Below are 17,376 nucleotides of genomic sequence, written 5' to 3' on the forward strand. Positions count from 1 at the left end.
GGATAATACTTCTAGCTTGATTACTTTTCTTGTTTAATTGGACAAATTTGATGTCAAAGTTCATCAAAACTTTCTGAAAAGTTGCGATGGTGTTGCTATATTATTACTCAGCTGAGACACTCGATATCTATGATTTTGTTCATTTCGAAGCAATGAATTTCAAACATTGTTGGACATATCTATCGGATTCCCGTAAATAGCTACCAGAAATAGATAAATTAATGGATCAAAACACCTACACCTACATCACCTAAATGACAAGAAAATGACTCATAATGGTCTATTGTAATATAATAATAATAATTTAATTGAGCCATGTCGCAATTTAATATTTTTTTACATTTCATAACAAAACGAAAACAACAAACAGCTGAATTCATATTAATATGACAAAATATTACAATTTCGACTAATATGCAATATACATCAAGTGATAATGGATCACTATTTCACTTTCTCAGAAACATTTTGTTTCACAGCAATTTGAACGCCATGAATTTTACACTATGTCACACTTAATACTGTATATAAGAACGTATAATAAATAAAATATATTTACTGTATCTTCCTTGTTTATATGTTAAGCCTAACTGGCTTTAAAACATCAGCAGTATTACATATTTCAGAAAAAATCTTTTTTTATTACTCTTCGTGAGTCCACAATCTGCCCAATTGGCAATAAATATTTCTTATGTCTATATTATACATACATGGCATGTAGAAAATCACTTCATTAAGCAATCTTCTGTATAAAATATTATCTTAATTAATTAGTCCTATTCTAAAGTCTACATATGTCCAGTAATCAGATCAGGTGGTGTTAAACGTTTTAGTCTACGCACTTCACTATCACGTCGCATATTTAGCTGATTAGCGAGTACACTAGGATGCACTGACACTCTTTCGAAGTACTTCACACAAACACGTTGAATTACACTCGTTATAGGTTCTAGAGGAATATCGCGTTGTACCACTTTATTTGAAATATAGTACGGAGCATCAATAATGTCACGCAACACTTTATTTTGGAACCGTTCAATGATGGATATATTAGATTTGTTGCTAGCGGTATCCCATAGTTGGATTCCATATACCCAAATGGGCTTGAGTATAAACTCATACAGCAATACCTTATTATCTAATGATAACTTAGATTTGCGCTCGATGAGCCAATATATTTGATATAATTTTAGTCCCATTTGTTTCCGTTTAGAGAGTATGTACTTCTTTCAGATTACGCGTCGATCCAAGTGCATACCAAGATATTTAACATTATTTTATTAGGTTTATTGATGCTGTGACTGGATTTTCAAGGGATGCTAAGATTACTGTATCGTCTGCATATGTTGCCACAGTAGTTATTTTTGTGCTGGGTAGATCAGCCGTATACAGAAGATACAGTGCTGGATCCAGTACACTACCTTGCGGAACTCCTGAATATATGGGATTTAATTCGGTATGTTCATCGCCTTGATTTACAATAAAATATCTATCAGTGAGATACGATTTTAGTAGTTTCTTTAGTTTAACCTGCAAGCCATACTTTGTCAAAAGCCTGAGATATGTCTAGAAAAGCAGCCGAACAGTATCTTTTGGCATTTAGGTCAGAAAAAATCTGAATTTTTTTATATATTATATAAAAAATGCTTCTACTCCTATTTGCTATTTAGTTATTCCCATTTTCTCTTAAATGATCCTTAATTATTATAACTGAACTATTCTATTGTTAATAAATATAACAGTATTTATGGATAATTAGAAACAAAATTAAAATTGATTAGTTACTTTTATAATTTTTGTAGTTTAGTATATATTATAAAAACAGCATTGGTCAAAATGGTATTTGGTTACGCCTGTTTAATTTTAATTGAAATGTTTACCTTCTCTGTTCTGTGACAAAGCCACCTGTTTCTTTTTCTTTATAATAGACTACAATTTTCAACGCCAGTTAAAAAACAAAGTTTATGCGCTTTGGCAGAGCTTGCCAGAAAAGCGGTTGTGCCGTCAAACTTTATTAGTTCAAACAAATAAAAATGCCAATGTGCTAAACAGAAAATTACATTGCGATTGCTGTATGAAAAGGCCGCACTACTAAAATAGTTCTTTCTTCCAAAATAATGAATCCTCCTAATATATACAGAGCAATAAAACTAGATGTATTTATTTTATTTTGAACTTGTCTGTACATCTCATATATATATATATATATATATATATATATATATATATATATATATATACAAACATTAGCTTACGTTATTATGATTTTATAATTGAGGAATATATATTGATTCATTTATCTCATACTTGTCTTGCCTGTGAATTAATCCAATTACAATTGTTTTATAACATCTTTATTAGATACGTTTAGTACAACCTTAATTATAAATTAATTTATTACTACATTTCATTTTTACTTAAATTAAAGTAATAAATTAATTTATAATTAAGATTGTACTAAGCATATTTAATAAATATATTATCAAATATATATATATATATATATATATATATATATATATATATATATATATATATATATATATACATACTTTAGCTTAAGTTATTATGATTTTATAATTGAGGAATATATATTGATTCATTTATCTCATACTTGTCTTGCTTGTGAATTAATCCAATTACAATTTTTTTATAGCTACAATCTTAATTATAAATTAATTTATTACTACATTTCATTTTTACTTAGATTAAAGTAATAAATAAATTTATAAATAAGTTTGTACTAAACATATTTAATAAATATATTATCAAAAAAATATATATATATATATACATGGTGCAAAAAAAGTTTCTCGTCATCGTAACCTTTTCAAGTGTTATCTGAAAAAAGCGGCACTCTCATCGATCCTATTTTAACCCTGTCCGAGGTACTAACGCGCGCGCTCTCACACAAAAGGGCACCAAATCCGAAGCAGCAATTTAAAGACAGGTGTCGTCATTGTTCGACGGAGATAAAACTGAAGTTGCCAACGGAGCGAGATAGTGAATCTATGAGCGACCGTCGATTGTTCCGAAAACGGCTCCGCGTTTCTCGCGGAGGTAATAAAAATCGGATGGCGTCCGAAAGAGCGCTGGCCGGCAAGTCATTGTATTATTAGCATAATATAATAATTGTTGTCAATTCTGGAATGACATCGACAAATTCCGAGCGGTGATTTTTTAACGTGTGTCATTGTTCCTCCTTTTTTGGTATTTTATTGTATCGGAGAGCGAGGTTTCGAGGGCTTGTTAAGATCGTCGACAACGCGGCCAATCAATCGATTAGGACGGATAATGCTCGAATCACGTCACGTCAAGTTTTCATGAATAAATTATCAAGAAATATGTTAACATATAATCTTAGTATTTTTTTGTACATACGTCATAATGTATTGACTGTTGCTAATTCGTTTTAGAATCAGATAATATTTTTCTTATCGTTTTATTCTAGTTAAAAAGAGACACAATGCTGTCTGATAAGTTCGAACGTGTAACCGAACTAGACTGTCAAAGTCGTCCGGTTGCCAAATATATGCAAAATTCTTCAGAACAATAGTGATAAGAGGTAAAAAGTCGGCAAATATAGTTTAATGCTTTGCTTGTTTTGATAAATTTCAAATCGCTGCTTACTATTACTCTGACTGAAAATCCCAAAACAAGACAAAACAGATCAGTTACTTCGAACACGAACAAGATAATGGAGGCCCCTCTTGCCAGTTCTTGTTAGAGAGGTAAGCATTTTTACTGTTAAATATTAATTTGCTGCGATTTTTATTAAAAATATTTTAACGTGTTGCAGCTGCACTGAATATTAGTATGAACACGGTCACTGAAATATCTCAAAAAATTGAAAATATGATCTTGAATTCACCAAAAAAAAAAACGATACTGATACGAGGCAACTGACAAACTAAGATCAGCTTGATATTAGCTCTATCAGAGATTAAATATATGAAATGTGTAGAAACATTAAGTAGTTTTTCAATACAAACATAATTTAAATTAGTTATTTAAAAGGAAACTGTTAGTCTGAACAGTATCGAAAAGGACAAATGGAACTTCCGGATATTGCTTTTAAAAGAATAAAATTTCTAAAAGCACCTAATAAAATGGAAGACTTATTATTTCAATTTATGTATGTTTTCCTGAGTGGACAACATACTATAAATACTATGAAAATAGTGTTAGAGTTGGAAATTAATTAAGGAATGCCTTGCAAAACAAAACAAAATCTTGAAGATATCAAGTAACATGAAATATTTCAAAATGTCTCTTGGGCAAATATAAATGAAATATTTAATTGTATTGAATGTAATTTACTTTTCTAGAAATAGGCCTGAAGAAAAATATATAGTAGATGAGATAACTGAATAATATGGCCACTGAGTCGCTTCCTTCCTATCTCTGCATATTCAATCAAATCGAATTGTTATGGGATGTGACAAAAAATTATTAAAGTAGATATGCAGTTGGAGAACTGTTTGTATATATGGAAGGCATTGTCTACAATTACATCCTTCGATTTTTATGAACTCTATCAGACACAGAGAAAAAGAAATTGAAAAATAGTGGAATTGTGAACTTAGATGTGGACACGTGTGGATTAGTGTGTATGTGTGGAGGATTACTGGGTTATTCAAACAGATTTTTTTTAATCACTAAAAAGGATTTTCTAAAGCAGTAACACCATATTTAAGAAATATTTTCTTACTTTGTGTCATAAATTGTTGTGACATTAAATTCATTTTCATTTAAGGCAAAAAAATGTGCTTATATTGTGTATATAAAAAAGTAAAAAGATTTTTCCAAGATTAATTGAATAAAGAAGTAAAATAAAAACTAAAACAAACAAGAACTAATTAGTAATACTTCATAATACTAATTGAAATATCGCTGACAACTACACAATTAACATTCACACAGAAACAACCTTATTTTCATTCAATATTTTGAATATTAAATCTTTACGCTTATTTAAATGTTATTCACAATTATTCTTCAATTATTTGGTTACAATTATATGGAATAATCAAAATTGCAAAAAAACAAGTTTTGATATTTTTTAATCGATAATTAAAAATCTAATTTGTAGAAAATTTGGATTTTACAATTTACAACACACTGTATTCAAGATAGGTGAATACTGAATACTGTGTATAAATTTTCATATTCCCTTCTACCAGGAACATATAAAGAAGAAAAGAAAATAACTGGAATTGAAATATAGAAAAATGTAAAGCAGTAATAACAATAAATAATAGTATCATTCCATATAGCAACAACGCTAAATATCTCGGAATGAATCTTGATGCAAAACTTCGCTGGAAGGAACATATAAAGAAGAAAAAAAAAAGAACTGCAACTGAAATATAGGAAAATGTACTAGCTAATTGGAAGAAAATTGCAATTATCAGTACCTAATAAATTGCTATTATATATGTAAATACTGAAACCTATATGGACATACGGAGTTCAATTATGGGATTGTTATGTAAAGAGACATAAATAAAACACAAATTTTTCAGAACAAAGTCCTAAGAGGTATTGTGGGCGCACCCAAATACCATAGGACTGATTACCTACATCGAGACCTTCAGATACCAAGAGTCAGTCAAGAAATCAAGAGAATTGCAAAAGGGCATGAGGAAATACTGCATTCTCATGAAAAGATTGAAATATTGCAGCCTTTGGATACCACCAGAACAGGACACAGACTCAAAAGAATCAAACCATCTGATATTGTGTAGTGTTGTGCAGTGAGGTGTATATAAAAAAATACATCAGTAACATGTATAAACATTATTTCACCAGAGACTGAGATGGAGCCGATAGGTCCTCCTACTTATATACCTAGATTTAAGTTACTATAAAGACAAATTGTAGGTTAGACGAAAACGTCTAGTAACAATGTAATAATTAAGTAATAATAAAAAAAATATTCCCTTCTACCGATAAGTAGGCCATTCTTCTTGAAACCTTTACCAAAAAATAGTCTCAATAATCTAAAACGTATTAAACTATAATTAAACATCTAGATTTCGAATACACAATAAATTCAATTTTGCTTTAAAATATTCTCCATGTCTCTAAAACACTCAAGACAATTTTCCTTCGTAAAAAAAAAATATTTCCAAGTCTTCAGAAATATACATTTGGTTGTACTGATCAATGATATTTAATTAGTTGCATCAAAATGGTTGGAAAATCAGGATTCCCGAGACATCAGATACCAACCGCATGAATCCGGATGCCGTATAACAATCAAAGTTGCTTAGCAATATAATTAAATTCTCAAAACTATTATATAAGAATATGAGTAAAAAATTCATTAAAAATACAGCAGTGACATGTATAAACATTATTTCACTAGATGCTAAGATAGGGACGATGGGCCCTCCTAGTTATATACCTAGATTTAAGTTATCATAAAGACAAATTGTAGGTTAGACGGAAACAACTAATAACAATGTGATAATTAAATAATAATAAAAAAAACCCTTCTACCGATAACTAAGCCATTTTTCTTGAAACCTTTACCAAAAAATAGTCTCAATGATCTAAAACCTATTAATCTATAATTAAGCATCTAGATTTCGAAAACACAATCAATTCAATTTTGCTTAAAAATATTCTCAATCAAAACTATTATATAAGAATATGAGTAAACATAAAAAGATCAAAGGTGCTAATTGATAATTGTTGAAAGTGAATGGTATTAAAATATGCCCTTTCGTTTAAATATATAAAATATATATTCATTAAAATATAAATAATTTATAACCCAACGGAAAATATGTGTTGACGGGTTCCTTTCTCGCGCTCTCTTTCTCTATCTTTTTCAGGTTCACAGGTTCACAGGTTCGTGAAGTGAATGAGTAAAAAAATTTTACTCAATAATTTGCGCAGTTATTTTATTAACCATTATAATGGATAGCCCAAATAAAAGTGCAGCCCGTATTAGGAAAAATAGTAATGGATAAGCAATGATTGAAAATAAGGAATATTCAGGCCCCGGGGTCCGCTACCTAGTCTAGATGATTTGATAAATGTTCCAGCCAAACTATAACAAAAAGAGTTGCTGCCCCTATTGGGAATCGAACCCATCATCTCCGCATGTGAGCTTAACGTTCTAACGGTTACACCACAGAAAGAGTTGCCTGCTGTGTTTCTACGACTTCTCATAGGATATGGTCAGTGCTTAAGCAAACTGAATGGCATTTACACTAAACCGCTTCCGATCGGACGTCACATCAGTTCAGTAATAACATTATACCCAAATATCTGATTATAATAGATAAAGAAAATATGTGAAAACTTTGTACCTGGTTTTGGAATTTGAGGTTTTCCCTCGATTTAACCCAAACCTTCCCCCAACCGATCCTGACTTGGTTCCAATGGGACCTCCTCGGATGTGCACTCTTTCGAATAAAAAAATAATTTTGAAAATCGGTCCATAATTAATGAAATTCTCAAAACAATTATATAAGAATATGAGTAAATGTAAAAAAATCAAAGTAGTAATTGTCAATATTCGAAAGGAACTAGTATTAAAATATGCCCTTTCATTAAAATAAATAGCCCCAATAATTTTAAACCCAACGGAAAAAATGTGTTGACAGGTTCCTTTCTCGCGCTCTATTTCTCTATCTTTCTCTCAGGATCGTGAAGTGATTGAGTAAAAAAAATTTACACAATAATTTGCGCAGTTATTTAATTAAGCATTATAATGGATAGCCCAAGTAAAAGTGCAACCTGTATTTTGAAAATAGGAATGGAGAAACAATGATGATGATTGATGATTGAAAACAAGGAATGTTCAGGCGCCGGGGTCCGCTACCTAGTCTAGATGATTTGACAAATGTTCCAACCAAACTATAACAAAAAGAGTTGCTGTCCCGGATGGCAATCGAACCCATCACCTCCGCATGTGAGCTTAACGTTCTAACCGTTACACCATAGAAACAATTGCCTGCTATGTTTATACGACTTCTCATATGATATGGTCAGTGCTTGAAGCAAACTGAATGGAATTTACACTAAACTGCTTCCGATTGGACGTCACATCAGTCCAGCAATAACATTATACCCAAATATCTGATTATATTAGATAAAGAAAATATGTGAAAACTGTGTACGTGGTTTTGAAATTTGAGGTTTTCCCTCGATTTAACCCAAACCTTCCCCCAATCGATCTTCCAACGGGACCACTTCGGATGTGCACTCTTTCGAATAAAAAAATAATTTCGAAAATCGGTCCATAATGAACTTCTCAAAGCTATTATATAAGAATATGAGTAAATGTAAAAAAATCAAAGTACTAATTGACAATATTCGAAAGGAACTAGTATTAAAATATGCCCTTTCATTGAAATAAATAGCCCCAATAATTTAAAACCCAACTGAAAATATGTGTTGACGGGTTCCTCTCTCGCGCTCTCTCTCTCTTTCTCTCGGGTTCGTGAAGTGAATGTGTAAAAATTCGTCACACCTACAGTTTGCCCGGTACCCTATGCACTCGCGTAATTACAATTTGCAGCGTCAATGCCTCCCACGTGGTGGTATCGACGAAAAAACGATTGCCGAGCGATCTTTAAACAATAGTGAATATCAATGGGCTCGACACAATGGAAAGGCGGACCATCACAGACGTTTTATTAGCATAAATATATGTTATTTCACCAGTTGACATTACTGTTTATATAAAAAGGTGTGGCTTATAATGTCGCTGTCACTGGGACAACAGTGGATCAATTTGATTCGGCCCGGGATAACGGAGAGGGATACACGAAGATTTTTAGACAACTAATCGTTGTCTAAATAGTTATACTGGGTCGCTCGATGAATTCCTTGGCCACCATCTCAATAGTCCATCGTCAATAGTGCTACTAAAAATTCTTTTATGACTCAACCGGTTTAATTAAATTTAATTTTATTTGAATATTTTAATGACACATCAGGCGTTTTCAATCAGCGCTACTTTTGCTAACAATAAAATAAAATTTAAAAAGGTTTAGATGGCCCCTGTGTGTCATTTCATAATCCTGAATAGAGAAAATAGCGTAGAAAATTGTGTGAATTAAGTTCTTCGGCTACCTAGCGTGAACTCGGCTAAGAAAAAGTTACTTTACGAAAACTTTTTGGAAAGCAAGAGGATTTATTTCGTAGGTTATCTTCAAACTAATGTAACAAATGTCATATTATTACTGTAACATGTTCGCTCGACTGAAAGAAAATGTAGTGTTCCATCAAAAATTTATCTTTCTGGTTATTGGCTCTCAAGTTCCACCAGACAGAGGATACTAGATATATTGGATTACATCTAGACCGAGGTCTAACCTAGAAAAAGATCATACTTGCTGAATAAAATGAACAAACTAAAAGAACTCAATGATAATCAAAGATAAAATAAGGAAAGAACATGTTTAAAAGACGAGCAGAACTTTCTATATGGCCCAAAAAGTATTGGTGCTTGTTTAGATGACAATCCAATCGTCATTCCACAACATATTTTTATTATATAAACAAATGTTAAACGGCGTGCCAGTGTAGAAATGCTAACTTATCAAAACAAAGTACCACGCAGCAATGTTAACGCCCTATAGTATAACTAAAGTTATGATCTCCACAAAGACTTATCGGTATCAAAGATTAGTGCAGAAATTAGTTGGTTTTCAAAACAACACCAAGTACTATAATTTCTCGACTATAGTGGACTTACCCGAAAATTAAAATGACAAAAATCCTTTGAACTAAGACTAAAGCCATCAAACGCAAATTGAGTTTGGGTCTGAAATCTTAGATCTGGACCACAAGCAAAATGCGTAAGAAATATTACTAGAAAGTAATCGATACAAACTTGTAATATACAGGGGAACTATCTCATATACAGTTACATCTTGCAAATTACGTGAGAATCTAGATGAACGTGCTTAAATGGAGAGTCCATACTCAGCTACCATATTTACCAGACATTAAACCTACCTACTGCTACTTTTTCAGTTCAATAACTCACAGCCTCACTGATTAACCCGTTATTCCTCACAAAAAAAAACCAAACATTGAATCAATTAATGAAAAAAGTACCAATTTCCCCCAATAAAATCTCAAGGTTGCTAAAAGAACCCTTAAAACTTATTTGTACGCCATATATAACGAGCAAAAAAGAGAGCTATAAAATATAAGATGTGCTTGCGATGAAACATCATCAAAATATCAACACAATGATAATCCTACAATATCACTCTTTTGACTCGTTCACCTAATCTGTCAAAAACAAATGCGTTAACAAAACTGAAAATATATTTTTGAGAATGCTCCAAGGAGTCTAAACAAAAACCTTTCAGATCAAAAACATGATCCTCTACCTAAGGCCGTAGAAAAAGTACAGGAGGCGGTCGATAATATCTACAAATGGACTAGACACCGGAAAATACAGCTTTATACATCGAAATCTGTTCATGTTAATATTGTGTTGTAGCGAAATATTGTGTTTGTTACAAAAACCTAATTATATCACTTGTAAATACCTCGGTATACATCTCGATTTAGGTTAAATTGAATACATGATTATAAATCAGACTAAAAGCAGAGAAAATCAGACTCAAAATCAAGTAAATGTGCTGGCTAGTCGGAAAATACTCTCAGTTTGACCTAAAATCAAAAAGATTTATTTATAAGTCAATCAAAGCTTATTTAGACAAATATGAGGTTGTAATGAAATACCAACGTTATACCGAAGAAAGTTTAAAAATAAACCAAATGGATATACAAACTTATCCAAGATTTCGCCTTAAACACGAAATAAGGTTTCTAAATTAGAGCAAGACGGAAAAATATTTGTACTGAACAACACGAAGGAAATCAGAACCGCATGAAACTTGTATAATGTATAGGTATTACTCTTTTGCTTACTTTTGCTTAATTGGATTTGTTTCATTTTAATTTAGGAAATACATAGTGATTAATTTTTCACGAACTCGTTTTGTTAGAGTACAATACAATTAACACAGTACAGTAATAATTTAATTTGTAAATTAAAATTGGCCTAGGCATATCTAATGTACGATGTAATTTAAAAAAAAAATTAAAAACAAGTGCGTTAACAAAACTGGAAATCTGTTTTTGAAAATGTTTCAAGGAGTCTAAACAAAAACCTTTTAGATCAAGAACATGATTCAATAACACGTAAATTAAGAGGATAACCTTTCCACCCGTACTAAGCCACATTTATCATTAAAATGCCACTGATGTTCAGCAATCGTAGCGATTGCGGCATCGATGGGCGCGACATAGCACTCAAATTCTCACCGAGCTAATCGATGCAATGATATTTGCGTGGCATTTTCAGAAAACGGGCGCACTAAATCATTTTGCAACCCGAACCAGTGACCCAAGTTGCCAAATCGACAATTACCAAGTCATTTTACGGTCGCACGCGATGATTCGTCGAGCGATTTCCGGGTATAGCTGCGAAATTAGAACTATTATGACTTGGCGAGAACAGGAGCAACAAGTAGTCCATTAATAGACCGCAATAATACCCAGTAGCCGAGTACGAGTCGCCTTACCACAAATCCATCACGCCCAAGCAAAGGTCAACGTTATTCATAATCATTTCTTACGCAGTCGATTTTTCCAAACCTCGATTTTAACACCAACACAAATTACTTAAACGATCAGACGTATAAAAATACAAAAAAAACTATTTTAAGACACGACATGGGTTCAGATTCGGAAACGATAGACAAAAAACGCCGAAAAAAAAATCAGATATTAAATGAATAACCTTGGACATTACCATATCGTTTCCATAATATGAAACGTGATTAGACTATTGAAAAAGCATCAATGACAAATTTTAGGTAGCCAGTGGTGCCTCGGGCGTTTTCGATTCGAATTCTCTTGGTTTTACCTGAACTTGATATATATTATAACGTGTTGTATGTATATATCAATAAAATAATCGTAGGTAGACTGTTTTTATTTATTTGGTTTTTGTTCATAATTCAGACGATATGTTAGTTTTCAAATTTCATTATTAAGGTTAGAAAATTTTAAAATATTATTTTCAAAATGATAAAAGACTAAAAGAAACAATTTAGTGTAGGTTTTGTTATTTATTGTTTAAAATTAATAACATGTTCCAAATTGCTTTTTATATTCTTAAAAAAAACAAAATGATATAAAAATATAAAATAGATATTGTGAATTTAGATGTTTAAGTAAAATTCTACACTATTAGACACCGGAAAAATATCTGTGATTTGTTTTTTTTTATATACTTTAGTTATATTTTAGTGTTTCCTTTTTACCAACTAGGGTTTATCTGCAGTGGACCTACTGCTTAAGGTTGGTTCCGAACCACTATCCTCGGCATTAAACCAATCGACTGGCAAGCGAGCAACTTAGAGATCATCCTAGAAGACATCCGGTCTTACCCAGACTGATTACTGGAGTGACAGGGATCATTTTCCTTATCGGAATTTCCACTCTTGCCCTTTAGGCAATAACAAACTTAAATTGTTTAATGCTCCAGCAGGATTCGAACCTGCGACTACCACATGAGAAGAGGACCGTCCTAGACCAATCCAGCTAGAAGATTTATTGAGGGAGAAAAATGATGAAGTCTGATTAATGATGGCGTCGTAAAACTTTTCCAAGAGTCCAAGATTGCAAAAATGTAATCACGCACACTCACACGTTGTCTCTACACTGATATTCCAACAACAAAAGAAATAGTACCTGAAATATTTGCCGACGACACAGTCATCATGGTAAAAGAAACATCTCTACCTAAGGATGTAGAACTACAGATGGGCTACATTTACAAACTGTCACTAGAAAATACAGCTTAGTACCTCTCAATCTGTCCATGTTGATTTTGCGTTGCTGCGAAACGATAAAAAACTAATTATATCACTTAGCGAACGCCCAATTCTTCAGGCAGAATCAGTTAAACACATCGACCTCCTCTCCATGGTAGGTTAAATTAGAAGCATCATGTCAGACAAAAAGCAGAGCAGATCAGACTCAAAATCAAGTAACTGTACTGGTTAGTCGGAAGATACCCTTAACTTGACATAAAATCAAAGAGATTGGTTTATATGGGGTGCAAATATGTGGTTGCACTAAAACACCCAACTAGCTGGTAACAACACGCAGGAAATCAGAAGATATAACTTATATAAGTATATTTTTAGCTTTAGCTTTAGTACTTTAATTTTAATTTAATTTAGGACATACATATTGGTTTATTAATCCTGTACTAGTTTTGCTTGTCCATTAATGCAAGTACAAGATAAGAGTAGTAATAAATTAACTTGTAAATTAAAATTGCGCTAAAAACATCTAATTTAAGATGTAATTAATAAAAAAATATGAATAAAAATATATACAATCAAAACAATAAGTATAATTTAATACAGGCTTCATTCTTTTAATTTTCGATCTAATTAGTTGTCTTAAAGTACTAATAATTTGAAGTAATAATACAAGAACAATGTATCGTTAACTAAAGATACTTCCCGACGAATTACTGAATACAAATGTTACTGATTTTAGTTAAACCACGGAGAAGCAAACACCTGTTTGCTTCTCCGTGGTCTGTCCAAATAAATAATTAAACACAAAAAAAATCCATTAAAAGCCGAAGAAGATATGAGATTATAAAAAAATCGGACACCATTTTGTATTGGCGCGATTTAATTGGATCAAGAACCGTAATGCCTTATTGGTACCAAACGGGCGCCGACCAAAGACGCGGTCGTACCATTTAGTGCGTCCGATGACCGCACGCGGCGCCTTAATTGGATACAGCGGTACCCAGTAGCAGCTTGTCGATTGTTTCACCGCGAATGCACCAATAAAACCGCTCATGACGTATCCCCACCACGAGCCATCCGGTGACCAGTAGCAGAGCAGCAGGGTGTCACGTAGCACGGTAGTCGCGTGGTTATGTGCGCCGTTTTTATCTGCAGCGAATGTCGCGCTGCCGCGCCACCACATCCCGTCATCGCTCTCGCCGCTTTAATGATGGTTCCGATGATGAATGGGTCTAATTAGTCTGACTTTAATAGCCCTATTAAACGCCACTTACTTCTAGGCTAGAAAATATGACCGTATGCAAATGTTATTGTCGACATAAGTCATTCGAAGCGGGTTTACTCGATGAAGCATAAAAGACACGTTTAATTATCAATTAAACTGATAACTTATTAGCTCTTAATACACCGTTCGATAGAATATTAAAGACAACAATATTAAATTATCATAAGTATCTATCTGATGAAGATACCCAGAAAACCGATAGGTAAAACTTATATTAGTAAAGATCTCTATTTTTGGGATTCATCATTGCCCATAAGTACCAAAAGGTTTGAGTTAATTGGCAGAAACTCTCAGTTATCCGTACATCATAAGTTTCCCTTGTAAGCAAATTCAAAAACCAATATAGTCCTATGGAATCCAGTGCTGGGAATGTAAAAACAAAAAACCTAGTAGTTGCATCTAGATATTATACAAATGCTTATCTACACCGAGGCACCAGATACCTACTGTGACTCAGACTCAGGACGCAGTGCTAGAAACGCAACGGATACTAGAGACTAAATAACGACCGATACGTTCTCTTAGATATGTACCTAGTTTTTAAATAATTGTAAAGAAACATCATAGAATGAAAATACGTAATACTTATATAACAGTTTATCTTTATTCATTACTAAATGAAAATACGTAATACTTATATAACAGTTTATAACCTACATAAAATGTTATCGAAACAACAAACTGAAAAAACTATTAAAATTACAGCTAAGTTTACATTACAACTAGAATGTTTAGAGTCAAACAACAGGAAGCCTACTCCACAATAAAATCATCAAAAGTCAAGTATCACAAAGAAGTATATTGGGACCAGTTATTTTTCTACTCCACACATGTGATATATCAGAAAAGACAAGTGACACTATAAATAATTGACTTAAATTGATTAAAGTCAAACAAGAGGAAGCCTACTCTACAATAAAATCATCAAAAGTCAAGTATCACAAAGAAGTATATTGGGGCCAATTATTTTTCTACCCTACACATGTGATATACTACAAATGGCAAGTGACACTATAAATAATTGCACCCAAACCTGAAAAATAAAAATAAACGAATGTAAATCTGTGCACGTAAAATTCACGTAAAATCGGACCGCAGAAGCACCAATAAAAATAAATTATACCATCACTCCACATAGCAACATCACTAAGTATCTAGGAATAAACCTTGATACAAAACTGAAAGGCATATGTAAAAAAGAAAAGGAAAGAATTCGTGTTAAAATATAGCAAATGTATAGGTTAATTGGAAGAAAATCACAATTACCATCACATGACGTAATAATTGCTATTATACAAGCAAATATTGAAACATATAGAATTCACGACATCAAGAAATTACAAGGAGACATTAGGAGAAACTCATCATGACATATCGAAATATTACAGCCCTTGGATAATACCGTAACCGGACACAGTCTCAAAAGAATCAAACCATTTGCTGCAGAGGACATCAGTGATATGCTTTTAATAGAAAACCAACAATATTAATACATACACATTTTTAGACCATAGACTAAGATAGAGTTTCCTCCCAAATATATACCTAGATTTAATTTGTTGTAAAGACACATTATAGGTTAATAAAACACAATTATATATATATATATATATATATATATAAGAATATTAGTTTCAACAATAAATTGAGTTGATTTACTTAAAAACTCACTCACCCATGAAAACGTAAAATGAAAAACGAAAATAACACATTTGAATGCCATTTAAACTGATAACTTATTAGATCTTAGTCCTTGAATATGTTACCAAAGACAATGATTTTAAACTATCATTAAGTACATTATCTATAGTCTACATGGTAAAGCAATCAAGAAAATTGAAGGAATTCCACTGTAAACACATAACAACACATCTATATATTGCAAAAACAGAAATCGCACTTAATATACTGTTGAATTAGGACCAAAGACTTTAAATTATCATTAAAACTTCTGTCTTTAGGTTTGATAATTAGCATTGCAGCCATGAAAACATTGATTTCTTAACTTCATTTATATCAAAAAACATCAGATTCGATATATGGTAATAAAAAAACAATATAGTTTTCGTTTTTTTCAGAAAATATAGCAAAATTAAAAACTTTGAAGTCTTAAGACTCTAAGTCTTTACTTAATCAATCAATCATGAATAATCATTTACATTTTTTGAAATTCAAAATAGTGCATTTATTTTATTTTATTTATGCTAAACTCTTTGGTCTTGGACAGTCTTAAAAATCGTTAAAACAACTGTTTCCTTTTGTGACGAAGCCCATTTCCATCTCGAAGGCTACGCAAATAAACAGAAATAGGGTTCACAGATAGTGAATATTGACCATTTGGTAGGGATTTTTGTTTATATTTAACGTTAGGGCAACTTTTCTACAGACCTGGATCAATTTTAGTTTACTCGCTAAAAATATTTTTCCAATAGTACAAATAGTTGTTGAATTTAAGGAAAACATATCTAGAAATATTCATGAAATAGCGCAACAAACCGAGAATGAGACAGTGAATGAATGATTATTTGGTTTAAAACTTTTTAAAGGTATTGCTGCATCTACATATACTTCTACATCCCTTAAAGTTATTTTTAAACCTTAAGTTTTCGAAAAATCACGTTTAGCGCCTAATTATCTTCAGCTGGTCCTCCTATTTATTTTACTGGCCAGATTACTGACTTACTCATTACTCATTACTATGACATTCTCAATAAATAAAGTTTTTACTGAGACAAGCATATTGCTGTCAAAGATTGTCATATTCCCAGATGATTATGCGCTCATACACACAACAAAAAAGATCAATCTTTGTTTGAGGAACATCATAATATAAAATCTTCCCTGGCTATCGTAATCGCCACACAGATTTCCATCTCCAATACCATTAAAGCGGATATTTTCATACAATAATGGAACAAAATTCCGTAGCAAACTATTCAAGCACTCTACAAATCTAATCGACTAAGAATTTCAGCCGTTTTAAAAGCAATTTGTGACTCAACACCTTATTTATAAATACATATTCTGCATATATCAGGTGTTCATATTATTTTGTCCATCCTAGTTCCGGTTCTAGTCATTTTATTCTCTACTGCTTGACTTGCCGTGGTCATTTTCATTTAGTTCTGACGGTTTCTTCTGCAGTGTACATTATTATTGACTTTATATATTCTTATTTTTGTTCTTGTTCACTTTTAGATAATCTTTTGTTATCACGAATATCTTAACAATCAATAACTCACCATGCATCAGTACTTACAGCAATAACTA

At 32.0% G+C, this 17,376-nt stretch overlaps 1 protein-coding gene across 1 annotated transcript in view; it reads right to left on the bottom strand.

Moving 5' to 3' along the window:
- The window catches only part of drm (odd-skipped family member drumstick), a 51,554-nt gene that overhangs the window by 25,137 nt on the left and 9,041 nt on the right, over positions 1 to 17,376 (bottom strand). The gene's annotated exons all lie outside the window — the stretch shown is intronic.

Source organism: Rhynchophorus ferrugineus, unplaced genomic scaffold (genome assembly GCF_030347505.1).
Source record: "Rhynchophorus ferrugineus isolate W39M unplaced genomic scaffold, kcgeb_rfMv2 rfM1, whole genome shotgun sequence".
Classification (NCBI taxonomy): Eukaryota; Metazoa; Arthropoda; class Insecta; order Coleoptera; family Curculionidae; genus Rhynchophorus; species Rhynchophorus ferrugineus.